Source organism: Anabrus simplex, chromosome 1 (genome assembly GCF_040414725.1).
Source record: "Anabrus simplex isolate iqAnaSimp1 chromosome 1, ASM4041472v1, whole genome shotgun sequence".
Lineage (NCBI taxonomy): Eukaryota > Metazoa > Arthropoda > Insecta > Orthoptera > Tettigoniidae > Anabrus > Anabrus simplex.
Genome location: NC_090265.1, coordinates 730,081,674 through 730,097,681, shown reverse-complemented (window position 1 = coordinate 730,097,681; position 16,008 = coordinate 730,081,674). Strand labels below are relative to the sequence as shown.

Genomic DNA, 16,008 nt, shown 5'->3' with positions numbered 1-16,008 from the left:
ACTTGATATTAACGGCAGATTGTGCCAAAAGCCTGCAATTTAATATCTTGGAACTTGAAAATTAGGTGCGATGAGTGTGGTATGAAAATTATCCTTTCGAAGACTAAATTGAAGTCATATGGACTCAGGGTATCTTAATAAGTTAGAAGTAACAGACATGAAAGTAGCGAGAATGATTGCTAGTACAGACAGGTGGAAAAAGTGGCAGTAAGGTATTCGGAGTGAGGAGATCAAGGTTAAGTTAGGAATGAAATCAATGGATGAAGCTGTGCGCATAAACCGGCTTCGGTGGTGAGGTCATGTGAGGCGAATGGAGGAGGATAGTTTACCTAGGAGAATAATGACTTTGTTGTGGAGGGTAAGAAAAGTAGAGGGAGACCAAGACGGCAATGGTTAGACTCAGTTTCTAACCATTTCAAGATAAGATGCAGAGAACTAAATGAGGCCACAGCACTAGTTGCAAATAGAGGATTCTGGCGACGTTTAGTAAATACACAGAGGCTTGCACACTGAACGCTGAAAGGCATAACGGTCTATTGTGTATGTATGTATGTATGTATGTATGTATGTATGCATGTATGTATGTATGTATGTATGTATGTATGTATGTATGTATGTATGTATGTATGTATGTATGTATGTTCTTGACATATTTTGTGTCATTTTGATCACTGACCACATTCACTAATATAATTTTTACACTTAGAATGGTTAATTATTATTTTATTACCATAAAAATAAAATGTCATTGGACTTACGTTTATATGGCTCTGAGTCTCATAAAATGTGACTTACGTAAGTTTACCTCTCAGGTACTGAATTTTAGAACGAAACTTCAATCATGTGCTCATTCGTATTATATCTACAGGAACGTAACGAAGCGGATAACAAGCTTGATTTTAAGCCATAAGCCAACACTTTATAGGAAATATGATAGGAATGTTCCGATTAACATCCAATTTTCTTTTTTAAATTTCTTTCCACGAGAATGTTCCGGTATTGCGTACCGCCACAAAAAGCGCGGATTATTATTATTATTATTATTATTATTATTATTATTATTATTATTATTATTATTATTATTATTATTATTATTATTATTATTATTATTATTATTATTATTATTATTATTATTATTATAAGTAACACTAGTCTCCGCGTTTGTGAAATTCAGAGCTATCCACAAGGCATTAAGGTGATCGTCTTTCAAGATATCAGATATAATAAAAGTAGGTGCCTTACCCTATGCCGCATAGAGTTGCTGCTCAGGCAAATCTCTGACTGAAGTGAACGTTAGTGGAGGGTTTTATATCCAGGTTTTGTTGTGATCTCCTTATCAGTTTTAAGAGATTATCATCTGACATCAAGTGGGATTATTGGCTTGTTGATATTTTTACATCATAAACAGATCATCACTTAATACCTAGTAATATAAGTACCGTGTTATTGAAGTGTGATATTCCTTCCTCTTACAGGGTTTGTATTTTGTATTAAGAGCTAAATTAAATGTCCTCTGTCAGAGGGCTGGTACCTCCTGCAAAAGGCGACTGGAGACAGTGGCGCTTCTAGAATAGGCGCCTACTTCAAGCTACGTGCATGCTCATTTTTTAAATTAAAAAGCAGCATGATACTGAAAATATCATTAACGTATTCACGTTATCAGAATATTAAACAGAATGATCCAAATTGCTTCTAAGCAATGCGATGTGTATATATTTTTAAAATATTGTTACGTGCCAGCCCTTTGGTAGCCCCTTTCGGTACTTCTTGGAAGGGACTAGTGAGTCAGCCTACCAGCGAGCTCCGTGTATTGCTCTCGCCGACCGTGAGATTCAGGGGGACTATTCCATCTCTAGCCACCTCGCGAATATTGTAGTGCACATCGCCCGAGCTATATAAAAATAAAAGGGAGGCTAGCAGCGGACAGTCAGTTATGCAGACAACTATGTGCGCCCTACAGGACAGGGAATGAATGCACAGAGATGCCAGCAACTAGCGACGCCGCCGCCGCCAGCCAGAAGGGCGAAGACAGCACTGCAGCGGGACCACCCGCCACACCACGGTCACCAGGCCGGGAGGAGGGCTACCAGGATGCGGCCTCTTCGCCCGCCGAGAAGAGACCGCTACCGCCAGGAAGCAAACGCCGCCCCCGGACCAGGAGGAAGAAAAAGAAGAAGACGCCGGTCCACCAGGAGAGGGCCACCCAGCCGCAACCCAGGACCTCTCCCAGGAAGGCAGTCGAGCGAGGAGCCAATCAGGATTGGACCTCAGAGGGTAGCGACAGTCAGGTGAGAACAGAACATCCCCCTCAGCAGCTCTTGCAGTGTTTCCGCGGTTTGAGGTGGGGCCACCATCAGGTTAGCTGTGGGCTTCAAGAGAGCCTGCGCTACACTTAAGGAGGCGCCTGTGTGCACCAACTGCACGGGGGGCCAGCCGGCCTCTCATCGCAGTTGCTCTGTATACCGGGCTATGGCGCCATGTCCCGCATCCATCCAGCAGGTTTCCGCCACGGCGGGCTTGGCCTCATTCTCCGGGATCGGAGACTGAGTACGATGGAACTCAAGTGGGTCGGGCGGTGCGACAGTCCCTAGTGGCTATTGTCGCATGGCTCGGCAACCGGCAAGGCCCGCGCTAGCCACAGCAGTGCTCAGAAGGACTGATCCCCTGAGTAACTGGATTGGCGAGGAATAGGCTTATAACTTGTGCATGATACCTATTCCCAACTAACGCAGTTACCTGGACCTCTCCAGAACCACATCCTTGCATGTGCTGTTTACAAAATATGGGGATTTACATGCAGGCATCTTTCTATTTCCGCCTCTGTGGTTTTGTCCTGACCCTTATTACCCGATTACACCGCTATTGATACCCTTCACCACATCTGGTCTGGTAACATGCTGAGCATGGGGACAGACTACTCCTGTAGTATCACACTCTCACTCCTCCCTGCTATCTTTTTCTTCTTAGAACTAATAGCATATCGGAGGCGATGTAGAATAGTGATGATTGCCACGCAGGGGGAGAGTACTTTGCCCCGCCCCTTGAAAAAAAAAAAGGACAGTCAGTTGGTGCTGGATTCAGAGTCAGTGTAGGACCCGGTGGTGGAGTCAGTCTGTTGGGGTTCGGTGGCTGGACTGAGGGCGACAGATGTGTTGGCTGTCGCTAGTGTCCCCCTGAGATCTGAACGAGGCGCTGTTTTTCGTGTGTCGGAGTGTCCAATGTGTAGCCGGACAGGAGACGGCGCCCGGAACGGAAGACTGTGTACTAACTGAGAGTACTTGTGTGTGTGTGTGTGCGTGCGTTTACTTCTGTAGACGGAGGACCGCCCTGAGGCAGTTATCGTGAATGTGACAGTAATTGGACCCATGTTAATATTCGTGAAAGGAAAATTAAAATTTGAAATGAACAGGTTAATGAATCTTATGAATAAAACTGACGCAGGGTCGATTTGTACCAGAATTACATCACTGAAGGAGAAATTTCTTATTAATATAGATGCACGCATATAGATCTAGTTCAACGAGCTAGAAAGAGAACTATAGAGTGGCTATTGATAGATAGATAATATTTATTTTCCTCCAAATCTTAATGATCTATAACGGAGAAAAATAACAACGTCTAACCTTATCAACTTATGTTCAATCAATTTGCACTTGCTGAAAAATAAACAAACAGACAAACCAACATACATTTCCATGAAATCATCGACAGACACGGTCCAGGTCAACTCCTATTCAGAGATCCGTTATCCGTGAGAATACGACAACTTTGTGAACACAAAACAAAATGGCATAAAATAAGCTAAAATATAGACAGGACGAATAGAAATGCATAGTGTAACGACTTCTGCTGGTTGGTATGTCCCTACACTACGCGGCGGTGGTGAAGATAAAAGGTGATCAGTTGTCTCCGAATATGTGATTCTAAATTAGATGTGACGTGACTTAATTCGGAATTTATCGTTTGAATAAATGATTTGAACCGTGTGTTAATTATTGTGATGTTTCAGGACTGTGTATTCTGTTTACTGACCGATGACTGTGTTTGTGTGCGATCTGTGTTTCGTTCAAACAAATACAGTAGAGACAATACGCGACACTTGCGGATTTCGCCTTGCTAAAATGGGAGACAATTCGATGGTGGCGCTCCTAGTTACTTGACCTGAACAAATCACGCTAAATTCAAATATCAATGGAAATGTATATACGGAAATTGATAAATAAAGTACCTCTAGAAAGAAAGTGGTATTGAGATATTAACTTCGAAGATGCTAAAGCAATTCTGGATAAATGAATGAAGAATTATTTAAAAGGTTATTATTCAAAGACTGAAATTAGACACATAAACAAGATATGAAATGGGCTGCTGTGAAATGGCTTGATCTTTCATTTATGCATTACTTTTTTAGATTTAGCATTCCTGCCTGAACTTTAACGGTTGGATTTGTCTTTTTTCTCATTTAAAAAACATTGTATGATCACATTAAGAGACTTGTCAATAAAAATATCGGCACATTCCTTGCACACATGATGCAATGAATTAACATTTAAAAGCTGGACAATTTTCCTCTTAACATGAAGCCTACTAACAGAAAGAAAATCTATAAAATTCCTTCTTTAATCTGAGAAGAGGGATTAAAGAAAGAAAAGTATGAAAATGTTGTCGATAGTGATGCTTTGAGGAATATTTACGTACAATTAGAGTTAAAATGTAATATACCCTTGGCTGTATAGTCGAGGATTTTTCAAGTCGCTGGCCTGGAAATGATCTGAACAGATCTTATAATTCTTATATAAGCGTAACGTCCCTTCTTTCTTGTACACCTTATCCAAATCACTTCTGTGACATTTCAAAACCCACAGATCACACCTACAACAACACATCGGTATTGAAGGTTAACTGCTGCGCTATACAATAAAATATGCGTATTACATTTTATGCCAGTTAAAATATGGGTCGAGCAGGTCAGAAGATTATGAAGTACTATAAAAATCGCTGTCACTGGAAGAATATACACTGACTGACAGAGCAAATGCAACACCAAGAAGGAGTGGTCAGAACTTTATGCCAATTGCAGGGTAGACTGACGTCACTGAGGTATGCTCATGATGTGAAATGCGCCGCTGTGCTGCGCACGTAGCGAAAGATAAATGGGACACGGCGTTGGCAAATGCCCCACTTCGTACCGTGATTTCTCAGCCGACAGTCATTGTAGAACGTGTTGTCGTGTGCCACAGGACACGTGTATAGCTAAGAATGCCAGGCCGCCGTCAACGGAGGCATTTCCAGCAGACAGACGACTTTACGAGGGGTATGGTGATCGGGCTGAGAAGGGCAGGTTGGTCGCTTCGTCAAATCGCAGCCGATACCCATAGGGATGTGTCCACGGTGCAGCGCCTGTGGCGAAGATGGTTGGCGCAGGGACATGTGGCACGTGCGAGGGGTCCAGGCGCAGCCCGAGTGACGTCAGCACGCGAGGATCGGCGCATCCGCCGCCAAGCGGTGGCAGCCCCGCACGCCACGTCAACCGCCATACTTCAGCATGTGCAAGACACCCTGGCTGTTCCAATATCGACCAGAACAATTTCCCGTCGATTGGTTGAAGGAGGCCTGCACTCCCGGCGTCCGCTCAGAAGACTACCATTGACTCCACAGCATAGACGTGCACGCCTGGCATGGTGCCGGGCTAGAGCGACTTGGATGAGGGAATGGCGGAACGTCGTGTTCTCCGATGAGTCACGCTTCTGTTCTGTCAGTGATAGTCACCGCAGACGAGTGTGGCGTCGGCGTGGAGAAAGGTCAAATCCGGCAGTAACTGTGGAGCGCCCTACCGCTAGACAACGCGGCATCATGGTTTGGGGTGCTATTGCGTATGATTCCACGTCACCTTTAGTGCGTATTCAAGGCACGTTAACTGCCCACCGCTACGTGCAGCATGTGCTGCGGCCGGTGGCACTCCCGTACCTTCAGGGGCTGCCCAATGCTCTGTTTCAGCAGGATAATGCCCGCCCACACACTGCTCCCATCTCCCAACAGGCTCTACGAGGTGTACAGATGCTTCCGTGGCCAGCGTACTCTCCGGATCTCTCACCAATCGAACACGTGTGGGATCTCATTGGACGCCGTTTGCAAACTCTGCCCCAGCCTCGTACGGACGACCAACTGTGGCAAATGGTTGACAGAGAATGGAGAACCATCCCTCAGGACACCATCCGCACTCTTATTGACTCTGTACCTCGACGTGTTTCTGCGTGCATCGCCGCTCGCGGTGGTCCTACATCCTACTGAGTCGATGCCGTGCGCATTGTGTAACCTGCATATCGGTTTGAAATAAACATCAATTATTCGTCCGTGCCGTCTCTGTTTTTTCCCCAACTTTCATCCCTTTCGAACCACTCCTTCTTGGTGTTGCATTTGCTCTGTCAGTCAGTGTATATGCAAACACAATACTGTATTACTTACATGTTCTTGTCACGAGGTAACCTGAAGAACGATCGCGCATTTTTCTCTACTTCGTAATTACTGCAGTCAAACACAGCTCATACCTTTCCCGTCATGATGAGAGGAGATATCAAGGAATGACACACGCTACTATTTAATTATGTCAACTCACTGAAAACGCATAAATAACACCAAAAACTTCACACAAAAATACACGTGCTCTTATGAGAGAATCAGTACTGTTCAGGTCTATCCGCTAGAGTGAGTTCCAATAGCTGTCCCTCGATATCTCGCTCAGTGTCGCGTATTGTCTCTACTGTATTTGGTTCAAATTAAGATATAGTGTTCCTTGTTTTGAAAGTAAGGCGAAACTATAGAAAGCGGTACTGAATGTTTAGTAACACGAGCCACCGCTAGGTAGCGCACGCCAGTTCTCTGTCATATTAGTAGCGTCGAGAGGAACGACAATGCAGCCAACTGTTGGTTTGATACTTGAAGGGAGTGCGGCGGAAGGGGCCACTGTTTTCATGACAAAGATTGGCCTGGATGTGCAAAGATAGGTTACAACTACTAAACTACCCTTTTTCTTGCCGTGCGGACACTATGCGCCGCGGCGAGAGAAAAGAGCCTCTCGAACGGAGTGTGGCAATCAACGAGCTAGAATAACATAGAGGGGCTGCATGCCCGACATCAGCGCTCCCTGCGGAAGCAAGTTGATACAGGGCAGCCATGTTGTTAACGGTTGTCAAAACAAAGCGAGTTGGCGCGAGAACATGTGTTGAGATGACAGGGAAATTGTGCATTGCAATTTAATTTCGTAAATTTTCGTAAGTTTTGAAGAAGTGAAAAGATAAACTCTCGCTTTCAAGAATGCCAGCCGTATGCTCAGTGTACGGTTGTACTAATCGGAGTAACAAAACCAAGGATATATCGCAATTTAAATAAGTATTACTGAATGATAGCCGAAATCACTTTTTGTAATTTCTGTTTGTAATTAAATTTTTTAATGCTTACACAGCGGAAGTACTGATAGCCGCGGTAATTATTTATCGGATTATATTTCAGATTTCCTTTAAAGAACAAGGGATTGGCGGAACAATGGGTTGTGGGGACGAAAAGATATAAATGGTATTCGAACAAATACAGTCGCTTACGCTCTGTACATTTCGAAGATAAATACATGTATGAAACAAGTGACCAACGGCGGTTACTGGCAAATGCCGTTCTAACCCTATTCAATTTTTCTTGACATTTACAAACAAAGAAAATGGAGCGCCTACCGCCAAGGAAACGTAACCACGAAAAGTCACCTATTTCGGTCAAACGTACACCAAGCATGGTAAATACAGCATTTTACTGCTATTTGTGAAATTTATGCAGCCTTTATTGTAGATGTCAGTTGCATTGGTATTTAAAACTAGGCCACACTTCATAATGGACAACTTTCAAGGTTAGGTTTCAGTAATCCCAGAATGATATGGTAATCGGAAAAAAGGGATATGCCCCCTATATTGTAATAAATAATTACATAAAACAATTATAGTGGTACAATACTCATGGACCGCCTCTGTGATGTAGTGATTAGCGTGAGTAGCCTATAGCTGCCACCCCCGGAGGCCTGGGTTCTATTCCCGTATCTGCCACGAAATTTGAAAAGTGGTACGAAGGCTGGAACGGGCTCCATTCAGCTTCGGGAGGTCAACTGAGTAGAGGTGGGTTCGACTTCCACCTCAGCCGTCCTCGAAATGGTTTTCCGTGGTCTACCACTTTTCCTCCAGGCAAATGCCGGGATGGTACCTAACTCAAGTCCACGGCCGCTTCTTTGCCTCTTCCTTGTCTGTCCCTTCCAAACTTCCCACCCCCCCACAAGGCCCCTGTTCAGTATAGCAGGTGCGGCCGGCTGGACGAGTTAGTGGTCGTCCCCCCAGTTGTATCCCCCGACCCCAAGTCCCACGCTCCAGGGCACTGTAGTGGGATCCCTCGCTGAGTCCGAGGTAAAAACCAACCCTGGAGGATAAATAAATAAATAAATAAATAAATAAATAAATAAATAAGGACAGAACTCATGGGGAAGCAATTCCTTTTAAAATATGATCAGAATGAGGTTATAAACTATTGTAGGTCCCTTTCATTTTAAGGATTTCTGTCATAAATACTTATGTCCACGGTTTTTATTGTAATTTACGCTTAACCACAACAACCAGGGTCACGCTCTTGTTCCGATTTCGAGGCCTATTCGTATGTCAGCTGATCGTGATGTTGGTCTCGTGCCGCAATGTGATAAAGTGGCGGTATTCGCAGTCTATGATTTTTAATGCTTTAAAGCTTTCGGCTAACGGTCTTTAATTCAGCCCAAGTGATTCTAAAATGCGTATTTTCTACACTTTTCTCCATTCAAGAGCAATGATCCCTTGCTTGTGTGACCGCAGGAAACATGGCGGACGTCCGTTCTATTAGCTTCACCCAGGCAGCGCTTCCGCCTCTCTATGTTATTCTAGCTCGTTGGTGACAATGGTTGGTAACAAATTCTCGGCCTCATCCTAGGTGTCAGTGACGTCATCGCCTTCTTTACGTGAACCAATCACCGTTATAAGCAATGGAGTATGGCGTCTAAAACAGTATTTTTTCTGGTTATAAAAGTAAATGTCCTTGTAGGGGTTTTCGTGACTGAACGATAACACATGAGTCCAACCACACCTTTCAAGAAGAAGAAGTCCTTTTTTGTCCCTTCTATCATTATCTCCCCTACATCTTCCTTTTCCTCTTCTATTCCTGGTTCTTCGTTGACTGGCCCTCCTTTTAAAAAACTACGTGTTGCTCTAAGTGATTCTGGTGTCAGCATATATAAAGACGGCTCAAAAAACTCTTTTGGTGTTGGAGCAGCGTTCTATATTGTCATTACCAATGTTGCTGAACTCTATCGTTTACCTAGTGACTTTTCTATCTACACTGCGGAAATTTTTGCTATTCGTCAAGCTCTCATGTACATTAAGCATCATTCTATACCTAAAGCAGCTATTTATACGGATTCTCTCAGTGCCGTTCAATCGATCATGTCCTCTCATCTTTCTTTTAACTGGTATTTGTATCATGTTAAAAGTCTAATTTATTCCTTGCATCAATCTGGGGTGGTTCTCACTTTTGTCTGGATCCCTAGTCATATAGGTATCTATGGGAATGAACAGGCGGATTTATTTGCTAAGCGAGCTGCTCGTGATGGAAAATCCCTACTTAAACTTGCAGTTCCTCTACCCGATTTTTACCCTGTTATTAAACATTCCGCTTATCGTCAGTGGCAAGAAGATTGGACTCGATCAGCTTCTTATAAAGGTCGCTATTATTACAATATTCAGCCTTGTATTCCTCCCTATCCTTGGTATTTGAAGGGTAGCTATTCTCGCCGCCACATTACCAACATTATTCGTCTTCGTTTTAATCATGCCCTTACTCCTCTGTATAAACATCGTTTTAACCTCTCCCCCCACTCCTCCTGTCTATGTGGTACTCCGTATGCTGATGTAAATCATTTATTATTCCAATGCCCTGTGTATGATTCTTTTCGTCCGGCTTTTATTTCTCGTCTTATCAGTCTTCAGAAAGCTTTCCCCACCAATGTCTCCTGTTTGCTTACCGATATGTCTCCGGCTATAATACATGCTATCAATCAATATTTGGATGACTCTCATATTCATTTGTAAATTACTGTCTTTTTATTGTTTGCTCGGTTACATACTCCTGCTTCCACTGTTTTTTACTTCTATGCACTTCCTTTGTTACGTTACGCGCTATTTAAGATGTGTACATAGACATGATGCTCAACTTTGTTCTTGTGACCTTTTTAGTGAGACTCATTGCGTGTGATCTTCGTAGTGTGAATAATTGCGGGTGATTTCGCATATTAAGTGTAATATCACGATAATAAGTGTAGTGGCTGGGTGAAATAATAGAGCCTCTCCAACAACAACAACAACAACAACAACAACAAGTCCTTGTAGGGGCGGGCGGGAAGGTCCCTGGCAAGCGTATTGAACACATCGCTCTTCCACGATCATTATAAGGAAAACTTGGAAGCATTTCAAGTAACATTCTATGTAATAATCCTTGAGTACCTATTTCTATATTTATACCGAAAGGAGTAAGTGAAAAATACGTACGAAATATTTAGAATTTAGTAATGATTTAATGACATTACTTCTGAAATTGGCTCGTCAGTATCTTAACGAATATCTCAAACGTGTATGTGTCTATAGAACTAAGAGATCTCTCATTAATTGACCCCGAAATCAAACACAGTTGCAATTATCAATTATAAACTTAAAAACTCATGTTCAACTGTTAGTGTACATGCTACGTAATATAAACATATTACAGCTCTGCAGGCACCCACATGATTGTTACGTACTGGTATGGCATACTCATTTAATTCCTATATAGGTCTAACTACTTTAAAAATACTTTAACATGCTTCGCTTAATGAATCTTGCCAGCAGAATTGACATGTTCCGGGTATGTTTTGCGGTCGTCGAGCATGTATTTCTTTCCTTACTTTTTTATTCGAAAACATAATCGGAATCGTATTGTAATGGAAAATTAATTTTGGTACCAAGTCCTGAGCAATGTCCAGCACAGCACCCATATCCATGAGAAACAATAATTGGAGGTAAAGCATCCAGGCATTCTTGAAATATTTCACCCCACTCTTGTAGGCTACACTAAAATTTCTCACAACTTCCTCTGCATAATAAATAAATAAATAAATAAATAAATAAATAAATAAATAAATAAATCCGTCCGTCCGTCCGTCCGTCCGTCCATCCATCCATCCAAAAACACACATAGCAGTTATTGATTTCTAAAGAGCTTTCGATGAAGTCGTTTGGGAATTTCTGTTTCAAACCATGAAAAAGTTTGGCTTTTGTAAAGACAGACCTCTGTTTCTCTATTTGTACAAATTTCAAAACACAGAAATAGAAGTGAATGGGACTAAAAGAGAAGCAAAAATAAGAAGAGGCGTGAGACACGGTTGTCCTCTATTTCCCTACCTGCAAGAAGCAGAGAAATATTGTACATTTACCGATCGAATTTTAAACGCATAAATACTTGTTTCCGAAATAACTGCAACAGTCTCCCTGTTTTAGTCACCTCTACCGTGATGCATTATTATGATTATGATTATTATTATTATTATAATTATTATTATTATTATTATTATTATTATTATTATTATTATTATTATTATTATTATTATTATTATTATGTGCGTATGGACCCAATGGATCATGCAAAGCTCAAACGATTCTGTTTTCTGAGTTGCCAAACAGCTCTCATCCTTTCTCCGTGGATCCTTTTTCGTTCTTCTGTCCACTTTGCTCCAGTCTTCTATTTCACTTCGTTCTCTGGTTGCACTTTCCATCCATTAATTTTTTTCCGGTAGAGGTTTCTGTCCGCGGTGTCAGTTGAGTTCATCTGGGCTTTTTCCAGATCCTTCTTCACTTCCAGTCCCCTTGGACTTTTTTTAGATGTTCTATGTAGGTGAGAATCTTGTGTGTCAGTCTACTTGCCGGCAGTCTGTGAACGTGCCCATAAAATTTCAGACGTCTTTTGCGGATGTCTGCTGCAATGTTGGAAAGCTCTTCTGTCACTTTGGGTGACCTCAGTCTATATCCATCTTCTGTTTTTCGGGGGCCGAGAATTTTCCTCAGGATTCTTCTTTCTTCTTTTAAAATGTTTTCTAAGTCACCTTTCCCATTTAGTGTAAGAGTTTCGCTGGCATATAAGACTTCGGGCTTGATTACTGTATTATAGTGTCTGATCTTTGCATGGCGGGACTAGCACTTTTTATTGTATATGTTGTGAACCCTACCCTAGGCTTTCCGAAATTTTTGTAAGCGAATTTTCTGAGCAGCCTTCTCGCCTCCCGTTGGTTCAAGTATTTCTCCCAAGTACTTGAAGTGTGGTACTCGGTTGATTTGCCCATATGTCGTGTTCAAATTTTGGATATCAAGTTATTATTATTGTTATTATTATTATTATTATTATTATTATTATTATTATTATTATTATTATTATTATTATTATTATTATTATTATTATTATTATTATTATAACCGAGCTCGATAGCTGCAATCACTTAAGTGTGGCCAGTATTCAGTATTCGGGAGATAGTGGGTTCGAACAGCACTGTCGGCCGCCCTGAAGATGGTTTTCGGTGGTTTCCTATTTCCACACCAGGCAAGTGCTGGGGGGCTGTACCTTAATTAAGGTCACGGCTACTTCCTTCCCACTACTAGCTCTTTCCTCTCCCATCGTCGCCAGAAGACGAATGTGTGTCGGTGGGACGTAAAACAACTTGTAAAAAGTATTATTATTATTATTATTATTATTATTATTATTATTATTATTATTATTATTATTATTATTATTGATTTACAATAAATCGTACAGAGTTTTTGGATGGTCTGGTGAAAAAGGGTAAGCCCCATGTACATTATATGCTTCTATCGCCCGCACTCACAGGGGGAATTTAACTGTAGTATCTGAAGTAGATCAAATGGACGTTACAGAATCAGGACAATACGCAACGTGTATATTGATGGGGAGTTGGGTCGGGTCAACCTGTGGACAGCTTGGGTATTGCAGATAAACGCGAGGGCGGGGTTAACAACGTGTGTAGCACCCAAAGTATGTTTCTCGCGGGTACCACTGCACTGAGGCACTATGGGCACATTACTGCAGTACCTCCAGTTCATTGTAGATAAACACCACTCGAGCAGGGTTACACTTCTGCATTCGGGAGACGGAGGGAGGCTGGTTCCCACCGTCGGCTGTCCTGAGAATGGTTTTCCCTGGTTTTCCATTGTCCTACACTAAGGCGAATGTCGGGACCGTTCTTCTTTCAGGGCACCTTGTCCAAACTTCAAACCACTCTATGAAATCTGCCTGGCCTAAGAGACGGCGTCACCGTCCGGCTACGGAATGTATTCTGTAGTTTTATTATCTAACAAAATGTAACGGTTTATAAAAGAGTCGAGAGAAAATATTATAGTCGGGACTTGAACTCACCTCTATCCAGGCCGGCCTTCCTCAACTAACGGACTAACCTCTTCCTTGATAGACTTTATCAAGGTCTCGCGAGACTAGATTTCTCTTTCGCGGCCTGCCGTAGCGTTGTTGCCAAACGACGTGAAAAACAATAACTAATCAGTCCAGCTTCGTGCCGTCTCACTTCAGTGATCAACTGAGGATCAGGCTCTGCAGCTCTCCGAGCTTCACGCTGGCAGTAGGGGCGGTAGAATAACACCCACGGTATCCCTTGCGTGTCGTACGAGGCCCCAGAGGCCTGGGAGCGTGGGTTCGCGACCACGGGGCCCTTAGCTGAGTCCCGGCATTGCTTCCACGTACTTGTGCCAGGCTGTTCACTTTCATCTATCCTATCCGACCCCTCTTGGTCAACTGTTGTTCTTTTACGAACCCGGCGGTATTACGTACAGAGGCCTAAGGAATGTTGCATTTTGACGCCCTTCGTGGCCCTTGTCTTTCTATGGCCGATACCTTCATTTTTTCAAAGTATCGGATCCTTCCATTTTTCTCTCTCTCTCTGATTAGTGTTAATATAGGATAGTTACCTAGTAATACTTCCTCTTAAAACAATAATTAACACCACCACTCACAACTTGGGAGTGTGTCTGGTTATCACGTATCCCCTAGCTGGACCTGACTCCTCACTTCCATCTATCTTACCTGTCCGACCTCCCTTGGTCAACTCTTGTTCTTTTCCACCCCAACGCTATTAGAACATTCGGGGCATAGGGAGTCTTTCACTTTCACGCCCTTCTTGCCCATGCCTTCATTTCTCGAAGTGTCGGATTTCTTCTTTTTTTTCTCTGATCAGTGTTACAAGAAGATGGTTGCTCAGTTGTAAAACAAGAAAGACCACCACAATATTCATGTTAAGACAGGATGGTTGTACTTCTTTGTAAAAGCAATAATCATCACCAACACTTTGAAGAACCTGTTTCAGGGCAATGAACCGAATGTCTGTGCCTGGTGCCGCCCTTGTAAGGCAGACCCTCCGACGAAGGTGGGTGGCATCTGCCGTGTTATTGAGATGGAAGATAGAGTTGTGTGTGGTATGTGTGAGTTAACACATATAGCCGGTCTCCGAATCTGGGGAAATTATAATTTAATCTCCGGCCCGGCCGGGAATTGAACCCGGGGCCCTCTCAACCGGAGAGCATTCACGCTGACATTCAGCCAAGGAGCCGCACAACAGCGGAATGGAAACTGCACTCTTGACCTAATACCTGACGTCATTCTTCAAGGTGGGCATACAACTGTATCCAGGTGTTACTAACAACCGGACACCTACATGATTGTGTACAGTCAGGCGTAGAAACAAGAGTGTTTATTCCACGTGTGTTTTTCTTTTTCGCTCTTTCCTACGCCTGTTCTGCCATTCTATATGTATTTTACCTTCTTATCCAATTATTTTTCTCTTTTGCTGTAATATACACTATCTTAATCATTGTACATTGTTGATGGCCGAATGCCCTAAGGACGAAGCCCATCAATAAAAATACAAAACCGAGCTCGATAGCTGCAGTCGCTTAAGTGCGGCCAGTATCCAGTATTCGGGAGATAGGTGGTTCGAACCCCACTGTCGGCAGCCCTGAAGATGGTTTTCCGTGGTTTCCCATTTTCACACCAGGCAAATGCTGGGGCTGTACCTTAATTAAGGCCACGGCCGCTTCCTTCCCAGTCCTAGCCATTTCCTGTCCCATCGTCGCCATAAGACCTGTCTGTGTCGGTGCGACGTAAAACCAATAGCAAAAAAAAAAACAGAGTGAGACTTGCGGCAACGTTAGGGAGAGATCGTTATAATTTTTTTCTTCATTTTTAATTTTATAATTTTTTTTTCTAGGGGCTTTACGTCGCACCGACACAGATAGGTCTTATGGCGACGATGGGATAGGAAAGGCCTAGGAGTTGGAAGGAAGCGGCCGTGGCCTTAATTAAGGTACAGCCCCAGCATTTGCCTGGTGTGAAAATGGGAAACCACGGAAAACCATCTTCAGGGCTGCCGATAGTGGGATTCGAATCTACTATCTCCCGGATGCAAGCTCACAGCCGCACGCCTCTACGCGCACGGCCAACTCGCCCGGTTTTATAATTTTTAATGTTGAAAACATTTCTTAGCAGACAATGTAGGGGATCTCCATATTACGAAAAAACGTAAAATTATGCAACTTTCTCAATTGTGCCGAAAGTTGAAGGGCTGAAGGGCGCGGAAAGGTTTCAAATTGTGAGTCTTGGACAGCTCTATCAAACTTTAAGAAAATCGAAACCGGGCGAGTTGGCCGTGCGCGTAGAGGCGCGCGGCTATGAGCTTGCATCCGGGAGATAGTAGGTTCGAATCCCACTATCGGCAGCCCTGAAAATGGTTTTCCGTGGTTTCCCATTTTCACACCAGGCAAATGCTGGGGCTGTACCTTAATTAAGGCCACGGCCGCTTCCTTCCAACTCCTAGGCCTTTCCTATCCCATCGTCGCCATAAGACCTATCTGTGTC

The 16,008-nt window shown here is 43.1% G+C and overlaps 1 protein-coding gene across 3 annotated transcripts in view; it reads right to left on the bottom strand.

The window, feature by feature from the left end:
• LOC136857438 (chitooligosaccharidolytic beta-N-acetylglucosaminidase) overlaps positions 1-16,008 on the bottom strand; it is a 146,584-nt gene that overhangs the window by 120,187 nt on the left and 10,389 nt on the right. Inside the window, exon 1 of one of the 3 annotated variants that reach the window (XM_067136102.2) lies at positions 13,504-13,583. The exons of 1 other annotated variant lie outside the window; for it this stretch is intronic. The gene's annotated coding sequence lies outside the window, so the exon portion shown is untranslated. Of the gene's footprint in view, positions 1-1,242; positions 1,288-13,503; positions 13,584-16,008 lie in introns of those variants that run through there. One more of the 3 variants, XM_067136100.2, reaches the window with a different exon arrangement.